Source organism: Monodon monoceros, unplaced genomic scaffold (assembly GCF_005190385.1).
Source record: "Monodon monoceros isolate NGI ecotype Baffin Bay Population unplaced genomic scaffold, NGI_Narwhal_1 Super_Scaffold_8, whole genome shotgun sequence".
In the NCBI taxonomy this organism is placed as follows: Eukaryota; Metazoa; Chordata; class Mammalia; order Artiodactyla; family Monodontidae; genus Monodon; species Monodon monoceros.
Genome location: NW_021703785.1, coordinates 28150337 through 28171197, shown reverse-complemented (window position 1 = coordinate 28171197; position 20861 = coordinate 28150337). Strand labels below are relative to the sequence as shown.

At 36.8% G+C, this 20861-nt stretch overlaps 1 long non-coding RNA gene across 1 annotated transcript in view; it reads left to right on the top strand.

The window, feature by feature from the left end:
• LOC114887996 overlaps positions 1–20589 on the top strand; it is a 65397-nt gene extending 44808 nt beyond the window's left edge. The window contains exon 3 of the long non-coding RNA XR_003791675.1: positions 20511–20589. This is a non-coding gene — a long non-coding RNA (uncharacterized LOC114887996). The remainder of the gene's footprint in view (positions 1–20510) is intronic.
• Positions 20590–20861: the final 272 nt, after the last annotated feature.

The following is a 20861-nucleotide window of genomic DNA, read 5'->3' as shown; positions in this document are numbered from 1 at the left end:
CAGTCCAGATCAGTAGGAGTGAGCAGAATGCCTGTTCTAATAGTTTAAATGTGCAAAGGGAGATGAGACATGAGGAAACACATGGAGGTGGAGAAAGATCTGCAAGATGCTCATTATCTTTCAACAAAGGGTGGTGCTCAATATACAAGTATTGCAGAAAGGGTACAGATCTTCCCTTTGGCAGCCATCCATGTCTAGGATTAAATATCTGCCCCAAGCTCCTCCTATCCAGTCATCCTCCCTGCTTGCCAGGGGCACATCTCCCTCTGTCACAAACCTCTGGAGGGAATCCCCTGGGTGTTTTTGTGGGCAGAAGGAGTATCACTCACAGTCACTCGCAAGGCAGTGGACATTGACTCGGGGCTTGGAAACATCCCAAGAAGAAATGGCAGAGACTTATTCTTTTTTTTTTCTTCTTTTTTCTGATTTTCCTGCCCTGATCAGAGAAGGAGTCATATTAGTGGCTGCAGCGGCAACCTGCTGCCACAGGAACTAGGTGCAGGGCAGGGTGTGGTTGCTTTGTCCTTCTGTGCTCAAGGAAGTACATTACTTACACTCAATGAAGAGGATTGACCTCAGATTTATCGAGTATCATTTCTCATAATATTTCTGTAAGTAGGAGACCACGAAATAAAATTAATCATTTCATTTACCAAAACTATATAAATGGACCAGTGTCACACTAGTGTTTGAGAAGGAAACAAGGAAATTTTAAAGCCCTTGAATATTTAGTGTGGCCGGGAATTATATCATATTGATAATATGTTAATCTGATGTTTTCAATGAAGTCTTTCAAATTAGTGTTCACAAATCATCTAATTCTATTTATGGGGGGAATAACTTTGAATACCTTTACAATATATACACATCCACGCCCAAAATACTTTTTCAAATGAAAATTCATAAGTACATTATGAAAACTCTCTTTCAGTACATTAGTTATTAAGCTCTAGAACTAAAATACTAAATTCATTGTTTTCTCAAAACAATATTAAGTTTCGTGAATAAGGGACAGGAATCATGTCAATAGCAATAGATGATAGTAATGAAATGTCTGCTGCTTGATAATTTAGCAAGTGCAATGAATGAGTTTTAACTTTGTATTTTATGATGTTATGAAAGGAGGTCAGAAACTTTTTGAAAATACTGCCTGTGTAATTTTGTACTTAGCAAATCCTGTTTTAAGGCTAGTGTGATAAACACATATGTGGAACAGATAGTTCTTGCTGAATGGGTGTGGTAAATCCTGCAGAGTAACTGGTTTTTTCTGTCCGCCCAGGGGCTTGTGTCTGCCTGTTTCTGGAAGGGTGAGTCTGAACCACAGCATGTTTGGGTATTCTTTTCTGCTGCAGAGTGGTTCTAAAGAGGCTAATCTGACATTAGAGCATATGCAAAATGGAAAAGAAAAAACCTCACCAAAAAACCTGTCAAAACCCTGGGAGATTAGGATATGCATAGGATTTTAAATACATGCTCAGTAGGGGCTAGAGCAGACTGGCTTATGAAGCACATTCACAGACTTTCAGATCCACTGAGTACTTGTAGAATCAGAAAATGGACCTTGTGAAGTTTCTTTTTCTTAAAAAAAGATTTTAAGTAAACTTTTAAAAATTGAAGTAGAACATTCATACTGAAAACTGCTCAGATCAAAAGTATATATTTATTGAGATGGATACTTAGATCAGTGAACTGTAGCCCTATGTTTCCTTAATGTCAGCATTCAAAGCTCTAAATTTCACCCTAGGCACAGTTTTAGTTGCATCTTACACATTTGATATTTCACATTTTCTGTTATAATTCAAAGTTTTTATTGTGAACTATTCTTTGACCAATAGGTTTTTTTTTAGAAGTGAATGGCTTTTCCCCCCAAACATTTGGACTTCTTCTAGTTACTTTTAATAGTTGATTTCCAGCCTCATTTCATAAGATTAATGATTTAAATTCTTTGAAGTTTGTTGAGACTTGATTTATGGTCCAGCACGTGGTTAATTTTGGCAAATGGTTTATGCACACTTGAAAAAAACATGTATGCTGTTGTACATACCAGTCAAATGAGGCTCATTAATCATGTTTGTTAAAATCTTCTAAATCCTATGATTATTTTTTTTGCTTGTTCTTTGCTGAGAGTGATGCATTCAAGTCTTCAAATCTAATCGTGATTCATCCATTTTTCCTTTGGTTCTGTCAAATTTTGCTTCTTTTGAGGCTCTGTTATTAGAAATACACACATTTATAATCATTAAGTCAATTTAGTGGATTGACCCTTTTATCTTGATCATATATTTGCTACCTCTAGTAATGCCTTTTCCCCCCCGATATTAGTATAGCTCTAGCAACTTTTTTTTGTTATTGCATTGTATACATTTCTCCAATATTTTGTTTTTAATGCCTCCACGTCCTTATGTTTAAGGTGCATCTCTTTTAAGGGTATATAATTGAGTTTAACTTTAAAGTCTAGTCTGATGGTCTCTCTCTCTCTTTTTTTAAATAAATTTATTTATTTTTGGCTGTGTTAGGTCCTTTTTTTTTTTTTTTTTTAACCTCTCACTGTTGTGGCCTCTCCCGTTGCGGAGCACAGGCTCCGGACACGCAGGCTCAGCGGCCATGGCTCACGGGCCCAGCCGCTCCGCGGCATGTGGGATCTTCCCGGACTGGGGCACGAACCCGTGTGCCCTGCATCGGCAGGAGGACTGTCAACCACTGCGCCACCAGGGAAGCACCACTGCGCCACCAGGGAAGCCCGATCTTGCCCCTTTAAGTGTTGCTCTTGAGTGCCTTCAAATAGCTGATTTCTTTTATAGGATTTGACCCAGCTTCTTGGTGAGAGTGTTGGTCTGATACATAGTTGGGGGTGGATGTCCTCTAGATTCCTTTAAGTCAGGTTAAAGCTAGAATATGCAGATTCTCTTACCTGGAAATTCAGTCTGATCAGAACTCGTAGGTGGTTGTTCATCTCCCTAGAATGTGCCATTACTAAGTTTTATTTCAGTGGGAAAATGGGTAAAGGACGCTCATTAATATAAAAGCTAATATAAAAGAAATAATAGAAAAGTGGCCAGGAAATCTATAAACAAATGTTCAACCTCAACAAATATTAAGAAAATGGAAATTGAAACAATGAGATGATTTTCCTTCATCAGATTAAAAAAAATTATTTTCTTGCTGTTGGTGGGAATGTAAATCAACCCAATCTACATTAACAGTGATTATAACTGACATTTATTGAGAACTTCCTATGTGTGTCATGAGCTGTTTTATAGGAAGGAAAAAACTCTCTACACCAACTGAAGAAAAACTATTTTTTCCTACTCACTGCATTCACACAGAATACTTCTATGACCTGCTGTGTGGACTTTTTCCCACACTAACCAATTCTCTGACACCAGCTAGGTGTCCTACAATTCAGTTAGTTCTGACACTATTAACCTGAAGTTAGCATTGGATGCCACAGGTTAAAGGCTCAGTCCCACAAGACTGCCCCCACTTCAGACATCAATAGCAAGTCCCAGGTTCTCACCTCTAGTTCTGACCAATTGGCTATAAACTGGAGGTTCCCATGACCCCCTCCTTGGGTTTGATAGTTTCTAGAATGGCTCACAGAACTCAGGGAAATACTTATTTACATTTACCAGTTTATAATGAAAGATGTAATAAAGGATACAGATGAACACCCAGATAAAGAAATACATAGGTGAGTTCCAGATAGATCTCAAGTACAGGAGCTTCTGTCCCCATGGAGTTGGGGTGTACAACCCTTCCCACACAAGATGTGTTCATCAGCCCGGAAGCTCTTCAGACCCTGTGCTTTAGGGATTTTTATGGAGGTTTCATTATGTAGACATGATGGATAATACACTCAGTTTTCAGCTCCTGTCCCCTTTCCAGAGAATGGAGAGTAGGACTAAAATTTCCAACTTTCTAATCATGCCGTGGCCCCATCCAGGAGCCCAACAGGAGTCACCTCATGAGAACAGAAGAAGCTTCTATTATCCAGGAAATTCCAGAGGATTTAGGAGATCTGTGTCAGCCACTCCTTTCACTCAGGAAATTACAAGGATTGTAGGAGCTCTGTGTCAGGAAATGGGGTCAAACACCAAATATAAGTATATAAGTAGAAGGAACCAGGGACAGAGACCAATATATATATTTCTTATTATTTCACAGCTATTCTAAATACTTTATATGTTATTTATTCTCACAATAATGTTATCAAGTGAGTATGATTATTATTAATCCTATTTTCAGGCGACAAACTGACATTCTGAGTGCCCAAGATCACTCAGATTGTCAGTGACAGCACTGAAATTAGGACCCAAGGATCCTGACTGCAGTGTGCACACCCTTGCCCACTAATTTAGACTGCCTCTCAACCCTACTCCTAAAACTTTATTCTACTGACATGGTCACACAAATGTACAAAGAGACATGTACAAAGAGTTCCCTGTAATTTTGATTGTAATAGTTAAAAACCGGGAACAAATGAAATACTCATCTATCTGGGATTGTAGAAATAAAGTCATCCATGCAAACTATCCAAGCAATGGAATTATCTTAGTAAGAATAAGGTAGATCTAAACTTACTGACATGGAAAAGTGTCCAAGATACAGTTTTAATGAAGAAAAGGTTAAAAAGCATTTTGGTAAAAAAAATTAAATATGTATATATATAGGTATATATGTAGATAGAAATGTCCATATTGGTATACACACCAAATTGTTAATAGTGGTTTCCTCTGTGAGTAAGATTTATGGGCGGTGGTGAGGGAGGACTTCTGCATTTTAAATTATACATGTCATATTATTTGTACTTTTACATATTGAATATGTGTTACTTTTTTATTTGTTAAAATATTTTTATTTTAAAAGATTTAAACATATACAGAAGTAGAAGATAGAATAATGAATCTCCATATATGTATACCATCTAGTACAGCCAACAATTATCAGGGTTTTTACCTTACTTACTGCATGTATTCCCCACCTCTTTTTACTTTGCTAAAATGCCTTACAGCAAATCTCAGACAGCATACCATTTCACTCCTAACTCAGTATGCGTCAATAAGAATTATAGAAATTTTATTTCACAACCACAGCGCCATTATCATACCTCACAAATTGAAAATAATTCCTTGGTATCATGTAACACCCAGGCCATAATCAAATTGTCCCAATTGTCTCAAAAATGTCTTTTTACAGTTGGTTTGTTTAAAACAGGATCCAAATTAGGTTCTCACATTCTATTTAATTATTACATTGTTTTTGACTCTTTTAACTTGGAACATTGTCCCTCACTTATTTTTTTCACACCATTGACTTGTAATTTAGTAATTTTAAAAGAATTCAAACATGGATTCCCACAGCTACTTAAGTCAGGTGGCAACCCATGTCACACATTAAATCCTATGGAAATAAGACATTTTAATCCTATTTGTATTTCTTCCTCCCATCGTCCATCAATATTGTACTTCTCAATTAACCAGTATTTGCTGAATGTCTAAGATGTCAAGCAAAAGACATTTTGAGAGAATAACAGTAGAGGAGAGGAGAAATACAAAAGGAAAAAAGACAAAGTCATCAAATTTTTAAGCTCATTAAACATAGCAACTGGACTAATTTTAAAGTTCTGATAGTTTTGCTTTATATTAGAAATTGGGTTAGTCAATATCATAGTTAAAATGGCCATAAATGTATTTTGTGTTAAATTTCACTTTAATGTTCTTTGGTAAATCACACTTTTTTCTTCTCTCTCTTCCTCTCTCTTCTTCTCAGTCTCTGTCTCTCTCCTTCTCTCTGTCTCTGTCTTTCTTCTCTAGATATAATCAGAAGTCATGGGTGTGGGTGCTGACGTTTTCTTTAATATTCTAGTGAATTTTAAATACCTTGCCTTTGAAAAGATCAGAAAGTTTGAGAACTTTCAAAGAAGGCCAAGTCAGCATAATTACAATCTCAGGCAGAATTATTCAGGACAATTTAAAAGTATTCAATGCATAATAAATAAAACTGTGCCTCATTGTCAACAGCATTTGAGAGAGAATGCCAAGATGGAACAGTATTATTCTCCCTGATCCAAGGGGATCTAATTAGCACTAAGGTGGGGAAAATAGCAAATGAGAGCAGGAGCTCAATATTATTTCAGGGAAAATAACCTAATGGACAGATTGATCAGTTAATGGAAAATTCCCAAGAGAAATAATGCAATTGAAATACATAATTAAGAGGGCAGAGAACAGTGGAGGAGAAATAAATGTACTGTTTGTAGTTCTCTATGCAACCCTGCACAGATCAGTTCCTGTTTGGAACATTTTGTCTTTATTTTGGAAAGAGAAAAACTAGCATTGCTGTATTCTTAGTGAAGGAATATCTAGAAGGGAACAGAATCATGAAAACTAGGTTTTGTTTTCATGTTTCTTGTTGATGTTAGAGTATGCCTTCTAGAAATTCCCAGAGGAGGCTCACACTCTGTTATTCACTCACTTCAATACCATAAAATTTGCTTAATTATAATATTACTGTGATATTACAAAACTGCACTGAGCAGCACCATGCATTCAGTTTATAAGCCAGTTGAAAATAGTATACCATGTATTCAGTGCATTAGCAAGTTGAAAACAGTTGGAAAACTGAAGTCAAGTTGATGTCTGTTTATATTAAGAATATACTCCAGAAAGTTAAATCAGCATGTACTGATTTAACTTTGTTTCTTGATGGTAGAAATAAGTTTTTACAGCATCACTGTGCTTGCCGTAATTGATGTTGCCTAAGGAGAATGAGAAAAGTGAAACAAATTCTTTAAGAACTTTTTAGGAGTATGATCATCTAGGCTAGCCCAACTAATCTTAGTCTCAAAATAACAGGTTATTTTGTATTACTAAATTCAGAATATAATTTTACTATTGTACTTTCTTTTTATATTATTTGGTGGAAAATCTGAAATTGTAGAATAAGACTGAGACTCCTCAACAACTTCACCAAAGCCCTTTTAATTAAGCTTGGGCATGTTAACCAGAGCTACAGTACATAATAGTGCATAATTCTTTCCCGTTAGTATTAACTGAATCAAATATTTTACTTTTAGTGAAAGAGACAAATTTAGAACTAAATAGTGATTTTGCTTTCCTAGGTTAGCAATATAGATGGGAATTATTCGATCTACTGTATCCAGCTTAACTTCCCTAGATCTTCACTTTACTTTCTGTTGTGTAGATATAGGCAGAGCATATTAGAATTTAAATCAAGTTCCAGAAGCAGGGTTAAGTGCATAAAAAATAATAACATATTAATAAGAGTGAGGGTTATTGTGAAAAGTTACAAACTAATGATAGGGAAGTGCCTACCTAATTATAGTCACTATACTTGTACTACACCGACTCTCTGCATTTGTTTATTTAAACTTGCTAACCACAATCTAGGACACATCTAAGTGAATGATGCAAAACAATTTCTTATTTGAGAAATGATCACACAGGCAGTTAATCTTGATTCTGGAATTTGCCAAAAAAAAAGCCTGAAAATAGAATTTGAAGTCTATCACCAAGGTAATGAATCAACCTGAAACAGCCTACAGATGTCAAAAGAAAGTCTAGGGCTTCCCTGGTGGCGCAGTGGTTGAGAGTCCGCCTGCCAATGCAGGGGACACGGGTTTGTGCCCTGGTATGGGAAGATCCCACATGCAGCAGAGCGGCTGGGCCCGTGAGCCATGGCCATTGAGCCTGTGCTCCGCAACGGGAGAGGCCACACAGTGAGAGGCCCACATACCAAAAAAAAAAAGTCTATAAGGAAACAGCAGCCTTCATATTTGACAAGAATAAATTCAAATTAAAGATGATTTAGGCCTAGTGAACAGATAATTTGCTACACGGTGTTATATTTTCCCTCTTTCTTTGTACCCAGACATGCACTGTGCTTGATCTCTTTTGTGTCAGTGTCTGATTCATAGGGTGTTCACAAATCACAACCATAATGCAGTACTCTTTATTATTCCATGGGCTTAAAGCCATATTCCCTATAAATTCAGTGTAATTATTTCTGCAATTAGAGAGTTACATCTTATTCTTTAGCAATACTATGGTAAATTACGTTCATGATGCAATAGTAATGCTTGTTGATATCAAGATAATACTAAACTATGAGTCCCTTAAGACCTTATAATTGCTCTTGTATGCCTGGTATACATAGAAAGCCTGGCACATAGTACAGTGAACAGCCTGTAATATAGATTTGATAAAAGTGTTATCATCCTACTAAGTCAACAGATGTCTTTACCCACTGAATGGCTAGAATGCTAGGTACCTAATGGTGGTTTAACACCTCCAGAGGTTGCGGTTACTAGCAGGACCCGCTGAAATACACTGTGTTCCATGCGTTTAAGCTAAAACTTCAGGGAAAGTGGACTCCTACTCCAGGATCCCTACATATAGTCCTTCTCAAATCAATTCAAGTCTTTCACGTTAAAGAGTACTAATTTAACATTTCCCTGCTTCAAAAAGAGTAGTGATTTAACTTTTTACTGTGTCACTGTGGTGCAAAATAAGACTATTAGTGACTTAAAGTATTGTAATTCCAAATATCCATTTATTTCAGACTTTTGGTGAATGTCCATTTATTTGCAGACTGTTTAGAAGGTAGGAAGTTGATACAAATGTTAGTAATTCTTACTGTTGGTGCCAAGTTTGAAGCTTCAAGTGATATTTCCCATTCGATAACCTGGGGAAAGTATTTTTCGTGTGTTCTGTTTTTACGAGCATTATTGAGGTATAATTGTCATACAATAAATTGCATGTATTTAAAGAGTAAAATGTGATGTTTTAGCTTATTTATACACCTTGGAAAATGTCACCACAATCATGATAGCAAACACACGCATCATACCCGGAAGGTTACTTGTGCCCCTCATAATACCTATCCTCTCTCCCCTTTCTCCTCAAGAAACCACTGATTTCTTTTCTGTCACTCTAGATTAGTTTGGATGTCTTAGAATTTAATGTAAAAGGAATTGTGTAGTATGTACTCTTTTTTTGTCTATCCTCTTTCACTCAGCGTAATTATTTTGAATTCACCTATGTTGTGTGTATCAGTAGTTCATTCATTGTTATACTGAGTAATATACCATTATATGGATTTACTACAATTTCTTTATTCATTAACCTGTTGATGGACATTTGAGTTGTTTCCAGTTTGGGCTATTACAGTAAAGCCACTGTGAACATTTTTATATAAATCTTTTTATGGACATGTACTTTCATTCCTCTAGGTAAATATTTAGGAGTGGAATGGTAGGATCATATGGTAAGTCTTTGTTCAGCTTTTCAAAACTTGCCAAACTGTTTTCCAATCCATTTTACATTCCTAATTACAGTTGGATAGGAGGTGTAGGTGTCCTGCCATCATTTGGGATGGTCACTCTTTTTTTTTTTAACTTCTTTATTGGAGTATAGTTGCTTTACAATGTTATGATAGTTTCTGCTGTATAACAAAGTGAATTAGCTATATGTATACATATATCCCCATATCCCCTCCCTCTTGTGTTTCCCTCCTGCCCTCCTTATCCCATCCCTCTAGGTGGTCACAAAGCACCGAGTTGATCTTCCTGTGCTATGCAGCTGCTTCCCACTAGCTATCTATTTTACATTTGGTAGTGTATATATGTCAATGCTACGCTCTCACTTCGTCCCAGCTTACCCTTCCCCCTCCCGCTGTCCTCAAGTGCATTTTCTACATCTGCATCTTTATTCCTGTGATGCCCCTAGGTTTATCAGAACCATTTTTTTTTTAAATTCCATATATATGTGTTAGCATACAGTATTTGTTTTTCTCTTTCTGACTTACTTCACTCTGTATGACAGACTCTAGGTCCATCCACCTCACTACAGATAACTCAATTTCATTTCTTCATATGGCTGAGTAAAATTCCATTGTATATATGTGCCACATCTTCTTTATCCATTCATCTGTTGATGGACACTTAGGTTGCTTCCATGTTCTGACTATTGTAAATAGTGCTGCAATGAACATTGAGGTACATGTCTCTGAATTATGGTTTTCTCAGGGTATATGCCCAGTAATGGGATTGCTTGGTCATATGGTAGTTCTATTTTTAGTGTTTTAAGGGACCTCCATACTGTTCTCCACAGTGGCTGTATCAATTTACACTCCCACCAACAGTGCAAGAGGGTTCCCTTTTCTCCACACCCTCTCCAGCATTTATTGTTTGTAGATTTTTTGATGATGGCCATCCTGACCAGTGTGAGGTGATACGTCATTGTAGTTTTGATTTGCATTTCTCTAATGATTAGTGACGTTGAGCATCTTTTCATGTACTTATTGGCCATCCATATATCTCTTTGGAGAAATGTCTATTTAGGTCTTCTGCCCATTTTTGGACTGGGTTGTTTTTTTGATATTGAGCTGCATGAGTGGTTCATATATTCTGGAGATTAATCCTTTGTCAGTTGCTTCGTTTGCAAATATTTTCTCCCATTCTGAGGGTTGTCTTTTCAGCTTGTTTATGGTGTCCTTTGCTGTGCAAAAGCTTTTAAGTTTCATTACGTCCCATTTGTTTATTTTTGTTTTTATTTCCATTTCTCTAGGAGGTGGGTCAAAACGGATCTTGCTGTGATTTATGTCATAGAGTGTTCTGCCTGTGTCTTCCTCTGAGAATTTTATAGTGTCTGGCCTTACATTTAGGTCTTTAATCCATTTTGAGTTTATTTTTGTGTACGGTGTTAGGGAGTGTTCTAATTTCATTCTTTTCATGTCGCTGTCCAGTTTTCCCAGCACCACTTATTGAAGAGGCTGTCTTTTCTCCATTGTATAATCTTGCCTCCTTTATCAAAGATAAGGTGGCCATATGTGCGTGGGTTTATCTCTGGGCTTTCTATCCTGTTCCATTGATCTGTATTTCTGTTTTTGTGCCGGTACCATACTGTCTTCATTACCTTAGCTTTGTAGTATAGCTGAAGTCCAGGAGCCTGATTCCTCCAGCTCCCTTTTTCTTTCTCAAGATTGCTTTGGCTATTCCGGGTCTTTTGTGTTTCCATGCACATTGTGAAATTTTTTGTTCTAGTTCTGTGAAAAATACCATTGGTAGTTTGAATCTGTAGATTGCTTTGGGTAGTATAGTCATTTTCACAAAGTTGATTCTTCCAATCCAAGATCATGTATATCTCTCCATCTGTTTGTATCATCTTTAATTTATTTCATTAGTGTCTTATAGTTTTTCACATACAGCTATTTTGTCTCCTTAGGTGGTTTTATTCCTAGGTATTTTATTCTTTTTGTTGCCATGTTAAATGGGAATGTTTCCTTAATTTCTCTTTCAGATTTTTTGTCGTTAGTGTATAGGAATGCAAGAGATTCTGTGCATTAATTTTGTATCCTGCTACTTTATTCATTGATTAGCTCTAGTAGTTTTCTTGTAGCATCTTTACGATTCTCTATGTATAGTGTCATGTCATCTGCAAACAGTGACAGCTTTACTTCTTTTCCGATATGGATCCCTTTTATTTCTTTTTCTTCTCTGATTGCCGTGGCTAGGACTTCCAAAACTATGTGGAATAATAGTGGTGAGAGTGGGCAACCTTGTCTTGTTCCTCATCTTAGTGGAAATGGTTTCAGTTTTTCACCATTGAGAATGATGTTGGCTGTGGGTATACATCAATAAAGGTATGACCTTTATTATGTTGACGTAGTTTCCCTCTATACCTACGTTCTGCAAGGGTTTTATCAGAAATGGGTGTTGAATATTGTCGAAAGCTTTTTCTGCATCTATTGAGATGATCATATGTTTTTATCTTTCAATTTGTTTATATGGTGTATCACATTGATTGATTTGCATATATTGAAGAATTCTTACATTCCTGGGATAAACCCCACTTGTTCATGGTGTCTGATCCTTTTAATGTGCTGTTGGATTCTGTTTGCTAGTACTTTGTTGAGGATTTTTGCATCTATGTCCATCAGTGATATTCGCCTGTAGTTTTCTTTCTTTGTGACAGCTTTGTCTGGTTTTGGAATCAGGGTGAATGGAGGCCTCATAGAATGACTTTGGGAGTGTTCCTCCCTCTGCTATATTTTGGAAGAGTTTGAGAAGGATAGGTGTTAGCTCTTTTCTACATGTTTGATAGAATTCATCTGTGAAGACATCTGGTCCTGGGCTTTTGTTTGTTGGAAAATTTTTAGTCAGTGTTTCAATTTCAGTGCTTGTGATGGTCTGTCTATATTTTCTGTTTCTTCCTGGATTAGTCTCGAAAGGTTGTGCTTTTCTAAGAATTTGTCCATTTCTTCCAGGTTGTCCATTTTATGGGCATATAGTTGCTTGTAGTAATCTCTCATGATCCTTTATATTTCTGCAGTGTCAGTTTTTACTTCTCCTTTTTCATTTCTAATTCTGTTGATTTGAGTCTTCTCCCTTTTTTTCTTGATGAGTCTGGCTAATGGTTTATCAATTTTATTTATCTTCTCAAAGAACCAAGTTTTAGTTTTATTGATCTTAGCTATTGTTTCCTTCATTTCTTTTTCATTTATTTATGATCTGATCTTTATGATTTCTTTCCTTCTGCTAAATTTGGGGTTTTTTGGTCTTCTTTCTCTAATTGCTTTAGGTGTAAGTTTAAGTTGTTTATTTGAGATTTTTCTTGTTTTTTGAGGTAGGATTGTATTGCTATAAACTTCCCTCCTCTTAGAACGGCTTTTGCTGCATCCCATAGTGTTTGGGGTCATCGTGTTTTCATTGTCATTTGTTTCTAGGTATTTTTTGATTTCCTCTTTGATTTCTTCAGTGATCTCTTGGCTATTTAGTAGCGTATTGTTTAGCCTCCATGTGTTTGTATTTTTTACAGGTATTTTCCTGTATTTGATATCTAGCCTCATAGTGTTGTGTTCAGAAAAGATACTTGATACAATTTCAATTTTCTTAAATTTACCAAGGTTTGAATTGTGACCCAATGTAATCCTGGAGAATGTTCCATGAGAACTTGAGGAGAAAGTGTATTCTGTTGTTTTTGGATGGAATATCCTAAAAATATCAATTAAGTCCAATTAAGTCCATCTTGTCTAATGTGTCATTTAAAACTTGTGTTTCCTTATTTATTTTCATTTTCGATGATCTGTACACTGTTGAAAATGGGATGTTAAAGTCCCCTACTATTATTGTGTTACTGTCGATTTCCCTTTTTATGGCTGTTAGCATTTGCCTTATGTATTGAGGTGCTCCTATGTTGTGTGCATAGATATTTATAATTGTTATATCTTCTTCTTGGATTGATCCTTTGATCATTATGTAGTTTCCTTCTTTGTCTCTTGTAATAGTCTTTATTTTAAAGTCTATTTTGTCTGATATGAGCATTGCTACTCCAGCTTTCTTTTAATTTCCATTTGCATAGAATATATTTTTGCATCCCATGAGTTTCAGTCTGTACGTGTCCCTAGGTCTGAAGTGGGTCTCTTGTAGACAGCATATATATGGGTCTTGTTTTTGTATCCATTCAGCCAGTCTATGGGTTTGGGTTGGAGCATTTAAGCTGTTTACATTTAAGGTTATTATCGATATGTATGTTCCTATTACCATTTTCTTAATTGTTTGGGGTTTGTTATTGTAGGTCTTTTCCTTCTCTTGTGTTTCCTGTCTAGAGAAGTTCCTTTAGCATTTGTTGTAAAGCTGGTTTGGTGGTGCTGAATTCTCTTAGCTTTTGCTTGTCTGTAAAGGTTTTAATTTTTCCATCGAATGATGGAAATGAGATCCTTGCTGGGGAGAGTAATCTTGGTTGTAGGTTTTTCCCTTTCATCACTTTAAGTATATCATGCCACTTCCTTCTGGCTTGCAGAGTTTCTGCTGAAAGATCAGCTGTTAACCTTATGGGGATTCCCTTGTATGTTATTTGTTGCTTTTCCCTTGCTGCTTTTAGTATTTTTTCTTTGTATTTAATTTTTGGTAGCTTGATTTATATGTGCCTTGGCGTGTTTCTCCTTGGATTTATCCTGTATGGGACTCTCTGCACTTCCTGGACTTGACTGACTATTTCCTTTCCTATATTCGGGAAGTTTTCAACTATAATCTTTTCAAATATTTTCTCAGACCCTTTGTTTTTCTCTTCTTCTTTTGGTACCCCTATAATTCAAATGTTGATGCGTTTATTATTGTCCCCAACGTCTCTGAGACTGTCCTCAATTCTTTTCATTCTTTATTCGGCTCTGCAGTAGTTATTTCCAGTATTTTATATTCCAGGTCACTTATCCGTTCTTCTGCCTCAGTTATTCTGCTATTGATTCCTTCTAGAGAATTTTAAATGTCATTTATTGTGTTGTTCATCATTGTCTGTTTGCCCTTTAGTTCTTCTAGGTCCTTGTTAAACGTTTCTTGTATTTTCTCCATTCTATTTCCAAGATTTTGGATCATCTTTACTATCATTACTCTGAATTATTTTTCAGGTAGACTGCCTATTTCCTCTTCATTTGTTTGCTCTGGTGGGTTTTTACCTTGCTCCTTCGTCTGCTGTGTATTTCTCTGTCTTCTCATTTTGTTTAACTTACTTTGTTTCAGCCTTCCTTTTTGCAGCCTGCAGATTCGTACTTCCCATTGCTTTTGGTGTCTATCCGCAATGAGTGAGGTTGTTTCAGCAGCTTGTGTAGGCTTCCTGGTGGAGGGGACTGGCACCTGTGTTCTGGTTTGTGGGGCTGGATCTTGTCTTTCTGGTGGGCAGGGCCGCATCTGGCAGTGTGTTTTCGCGTGTCTGCGAACTTAGTATGATTTTTGGCAGCTTCTCTGCTAATGGGTGGGCTTGTGTTCCTGTCTTCCTAGTTGTTTGGCATGGGGCATCCAGCACTGGAGCTGCTGGCCGTTGGGTGGACCTGGGTCTTAACATTGTGACAGAGATCTCTGGGAGAGCTCTCGCCAATTGATATTACATGGTGTCGGGAGGTCTCTGGTGGTCCAATGTCCTGCACTCGGCTCTCCCACCTCAGAGGCTCAGGCCTGACACCAGGCTGGGGCACCAAGACCCTGTCAGCCACAAGGCAAGCCTCCACTTCCAGCTGGACCCAGTGCTGGTCCTTTTCCCACAGCTGAGTCGGTGAAGCAAAACCGGTCAAGAGGCGCTGTTCTCAGTCCAACTTTTCAGCTGTAGATGTATTTTTGATGTACTTGTGGGGAGGAAGGTGATCTCTATGTCTTACTCCTCCGCCATCTTGAAGGTTGCCCTGCAATAGGAGACTCCACTAAAGACGCCAACCTCTGCAAGAGCTAGAGGTGCAGAGACATTTTTTTCAGAGGATTTACAGCTTGCTTTTTTTTTTCTTTTCCTTTGTGCTTCGTCTAGTTTCTCTTGTTCACAGGGTACTTCGTGCAGAGGCCTCTCACCTGGCACTTCAGATCAGAGTGCTTAGTGCGAAATGGCTGCATTGACACCTCAGCTTGGTGGGCCGGGCTGTGTGTGGAAGTGCTTCCCCTGACACTCGGTCAGTCTTTTTCATGTTAGCCACTCTAATAGTCGTGTAGTAGCATCTCATTGTAGTTTTAATTTGCATTTTCCTAATGACTAAAATTGTTGACTATTTTTTATATACTTATTTGCCATCCACGTATCTTCTTTGGTGAGGTGTCTCTTCAAATATTCTGACCATTTTAAAATAATTATATTAATTTTTATTACTGTTGAATTTTGAAAGTTTGGATTTTAATATTTTTTCCTTGTAGGTTTTTTTTCACTTAACCATGTCTTTTTAAGAGCAGAAGTTTTAAAATTTGACAAAGCCAATTTATCTTTTTTTGTTGTTGTCATTGATTGTGTTTTTAGTGACATAGCTAAGAAATCTTTGCCTAACCAAAGGTCACAAATAGTTTCTCCTATGTCTTTGCCTAGAAGTTCTATAGTTTTAGATTTTACATTTAGACCTTTGGTGCATTTTAAATTAATTTGTATATATGGTTTGAGATATGGATTGAAGCTCAATTTTTTTGTATATTAACATCCATTTATTTCAGAACCATTTATTAAAAGACTGTCCTTTCTTATTGAATTGCCTGTGCACATCTATTAAAAAATCAGCTGTCCATATATGTATGGATCTACTTTTGGAATCTCTATTCTGCCCTATTAATCTATTTATCTACCTTGTACTAATATCACTGTCTTAATTGTAGATTTATCGTAAGTATTAAAATCAGGTAGTGTTAGTCCTCCAAGTTTGCTTTTCTTTTTCAAAGTTGTTTTGACTATTCTAAAGTCCTTTGCATTTCCATATAAATTTTAGAATCTTGTCAATTTCTATACAGAACCTCCTATTTTTGATTGGAACTGATTTGAATCTATAGATCACTCAGGAAAACAGACATCTTAACAACATTGACGTTTTCAACCTATGAACATGGCCTACCTCTCAATTTATTTAGGTCTTTCTTAATTTCTCTGAGCTATGTTTGATAGTTTTCAACATATCATGCATATCTTTTGTCAGAATTATCCCTAAGTATTTCACTTTTTTACGCAATTGTAAATGGTATTCTCATTTCAATTTTAATTTCTGATTGTTGCTGGTATATAGAAATAAGATAGATTTTTCTATGTCAATCTTGTATCTCACAACCTTGTGAAACTCACCTATTAGTTTTAGAAGCATTTTTTTGTAGATTCCATGGGATTTTCTACATAAATAATTATGTATGTCTTATCTGAATAAAGACAGATTTTCTTTTCCAGTATTGAGTTCACTTCTTTTTCTTGCCCTTTTGCACTGGCTAGAATCCCTAGTTTAGTGTTGAATAAAGTCCTGAATGTAGACACCCTTGCCTTGATCATGATCTTAGGGAGAAGGTGTTTGGTCTTTCATCACTAAGTATTATGTTAGCTTTAGGGGTTTTTTTGCATTATATATAACAATCATCTTGTGAGTCCATCTTTTAAGAGCATATTTATAAATAGATAAATATTCCTTGTGCTGATGTTCTAAATAATAGAGGCAAAGGGATTTTCCTAAATGATTGTGAAAACTCACTTTACCTTCTACATTCTCAATTCAGCAGACCATTGTTAGCCTTTTATCTCACGCTGGGTATATAACAATAATTGAGGATGGCTGCCAACTTTTACAGTTCTTTCTGAGCACACTGGGAGCACCACTAGAGTGTAAGCAGTATTTTCCTCCTAGGATTCAGCATGTCTGGCTGTCTGGTTGAGTGGGCCTGCAAGAGATCTATTTACATGAATACATGAAGCTTCCTGGGAAAGAACTCATGCTTAAGAAGGAAAAGTCAGGCAGGGAAGACTTGGCATAACAAATGCCTCAGGCATCAAAGGTAGCCTTGATTTTATGTGTAGCACCTTGTCAGACTCTCAGCCAGTGTCCCTGGTCCAACTCCACAGAGGTCTTACAGAAAATAGGAGTTGAATATACAAGTGTCCACAACCTCACTCTAAGACATGAGGACACTAAGCGTCTCTAATTTGGTCTCTAGACACAAAGTCAAAAAGTAAGAGGTGCATTTTCCTTTCTATGGAGGGAACACAGCATGGCTTTGGCACATGTAATTTTCTAGAGAGCGTGCCACATTTAGCATCATGAGGGCTGGGTCCTGCAGATGCCGAGTCTCCATGCAGGTAGTAGAGGCGGAATGGATCTGCTCCTGGGGACTCCCAGGTAAAACTGGAGGGATTTTGAGTGAGTCTGGACATCCCAAAATTGTGGTTAGGGGACAAAGTCAGAAGAAATATAGGTTGTTGGTATCAGTGCACCTTAATTCTGTTCTCTAGGTGGGTGTTATATGGTGAAATATGGGCAACATATCTTGATTAGGTTAATTTAAAATACTTTTATTTTAATTTTGAGTCCAGTTTAATGAGAGAAAAGAAAGAAAAAAGATGATAAAATCAACTACTAATCAACATATCTTTATAAAAAAGGCCTCTTGTTTGGCACAATAATTATTTTCCTGCTATTCTTGACTATTTTTAAACGATGAAAACTTTGCTGTGATTTCTAAGTGCTAATTAATTCTAAAACTCTCTCAGGTAGGTAAATGATAAAGAGTGCAGGGGACGTGATTTAGAAAGATATTGTCTACTTTAAGTTCTGTTGCTGTATAATGGATTATTTTTCTACTGCTATGCCTTTGTCATTTGTTTTTGAGAAATAAGACATAGCCAGTGACTTGAAAATGGTAAACTAAAGAGATTTTGTATTAGAACATACTATTAAGGGTGGTAGCCTGTAAATGCTATTATCCATTTCTTTGTGAACAGATGCAATCTAATTGTCATAAACAGTGCTGGCGGTGCTCCAAGCATGTGTCACCTGGGGCAGGCATTGATTTAGTGACACAGAACTCGACTTGCACAAATCTTCATTCTGGAGACTTTCACAGTGGCCTTTAGTGCCCAGAGCCAGTGAGAGTAACTAAAGAGGAAAATGGTGTATTAGATATATTTGGGTTGGCTAAGAGGGTACTCGCTCCAGACACCACGATCCCATACAAAATAAGATTTTGCATTGTTTGAGGACAAGAATATTTCTAAAATGGGTATAGTATTATATCAAAATACTAATAACAATGAGTGTGTCATAGTCATACCTTCTTAGAACTTTCAGATACTGTTTTCCCTAGGTGACTCTATTATTTTGATATGAACTGCCATTTCCTTAAAACAGGTTTTTTTTTAAAAAATTTCCTGATTTTTCAAACAGTCTTAAGATTTTTAAAATTTCTACTGGCATCTTAATTTTCACTGTTGAAAAAGAAAAATATCTCTCTTTCCTTCTAAGCTATTATTTTTCCTCTTATCATTTCTCTGTCATTCTCTTGAAAATATACTGTTTTTGCTTGTGTTGTGGAAAAGAAATGGAAGGGACCTAGTCTGGAATTGAGACAACGTGAAGATTCTGGCAAGTAGATAAGGGTCTAGGGAAGTATTTAGCAACTAAAATCCTTGGAATTGCATCTAAGAAAAGTAACGCGCTGCAATATTAAGAAAAAAAAAAACTTTCTAGCTCTTTTTAGCTTAATCGTAGGCTATACTAAACTATTAGATTACTCTTTCAGAAAGAGTTATCAAGAACTATGAAAGGCCCAAACTTTTACCCTTTCTGCCAGCTAACAAGCAAGCCTGCCACAGTTTGATGGAGTCTGGTAGAAAACACGGAAATCCTGGGCCTGAGAGTAACAAAAATACAGCATAGCAAATAGTCTGAGCATCAGCACATAATTGTCTTTGTTTCCTTTGCCTCCAAGTTCCATGTAGGCAACACAGATAGGCTCAGATGAATGCCTTCATGGAAGTGACTTGAGTTACAGGAGAGGAACCCTAAGCTTAGGGAACCTGGATTTTTTTTTATAATGGGCAACAAGCATGCCTATAACCTTCAAGGCTGTTTGCTGTACTAAATCCTTGAAGCGATAGTTCAGAATGAATGACAGTGCCTTGTTTCACAAGAGGTGTAGAATCATGGGAGACTCATGGAGAATTGTCTCCCAACAAGGTTATATATAGGACCTAGCTCTTTCCCAAAGCCAGGAGTTGACCAGAATTTGTGTCTTTCTGAAAGCAAAACTGAGACCAATACTCACTGGTATGCTGACAGATGTTTAACAACTGGTTCTCTGAAAAGAAAAAAAGCCCTAATTTGTAGCATTTGCTGATTTCCATGGTGCAAACATTCCTACCATGGCTGATTTTAAACTACCAATAGGACCACTGAACATGGAGTTAGGAAGAGATGTACAGTAGCACGCATTTGTATAGTATTTCTGCCATACACATACAATAGACGTAAATAATCTCAAGAGACTGGATAACACTAAAATTTAGTAAAATAATTAGGAAGTGATCAGTTTTGAGTATTTACCAACTTTCAATTTAATATAATATGTTTAATTGTAAGTTTATGTAATTTATTTTTAATAATAACCATCTTTAACAACTGGCCTGCAAAATTCCCAAAAATTGAACAATTGGCTTTTGCAAGCCAGTCTTAGCCGGCTCAAGCACCCCACTGTCAGGACTCCTCCCTGTCTAATTAATCAAGTTACATTGGACATTCTTCAAAACCTAGTCTCTTCTGTGTTTGTTCTACTAGCTTATTTAAAAATCCTTTTTCTCGTTTTATTTAAAGCTAAAATGATATTCATATAACCTGTTTATTTTTCAACACCATCTGGTTAACATAAATAAATCTGATCTACTGTATCCGAACTTAGAATATGTTAGAAATAACATAAATTAAATAACTTTGGGGGTTCTCTTTCGGTTGTTTTTATTACTATGGAGTGAGTGTGAGTAGAAAACCTATTTGACTTTTTCTTGGAATTTGATATTTTTAAACCATCTTTTTTCTGGGATTATATAATGAGAATTACTTCTGTAAAGTCTGTCACGAATTCTTGGGAAATTTCATAGGCTTTAAGCTGGACAAAAAGCAGTGCTCTTGCAGATGGCTAAATCAGACTCATGCAAAAAACAGTAACTGAACACTTATGTGCCACATACCAGGCTAACTGAATTATTTCACTTTTTTTTTTCATTTAGTAATTAAAAAAAACTATGTGGCTTCCCTGGTGGCGCAGTGGTTGAGAGTCCGCCTGCCGATGCAGGGGACATGGGTTCGTGCCCCGGTCCAGGAAGATCCCACCTGCCACGGAGTGGCTGGGCCCGTGAGCCATGAACGCTGAGCCTGCGCGTCCGGAGCCTGTGCTCCGCAACGGGAGAGGCCACAGCAGTGAGAGGCCCGCGTACCGCAAAAAAAAAACAAAAAACAACAACAAGAAGAAAACTATGAAGTAGGTATTCATTTCATTTTATGGATGGGGATGCTGAGGTTAGTCTTGGGTTCTTTATTTATATTTTGAGAAGGGAATGTGATTATCATGCACCCCTCTC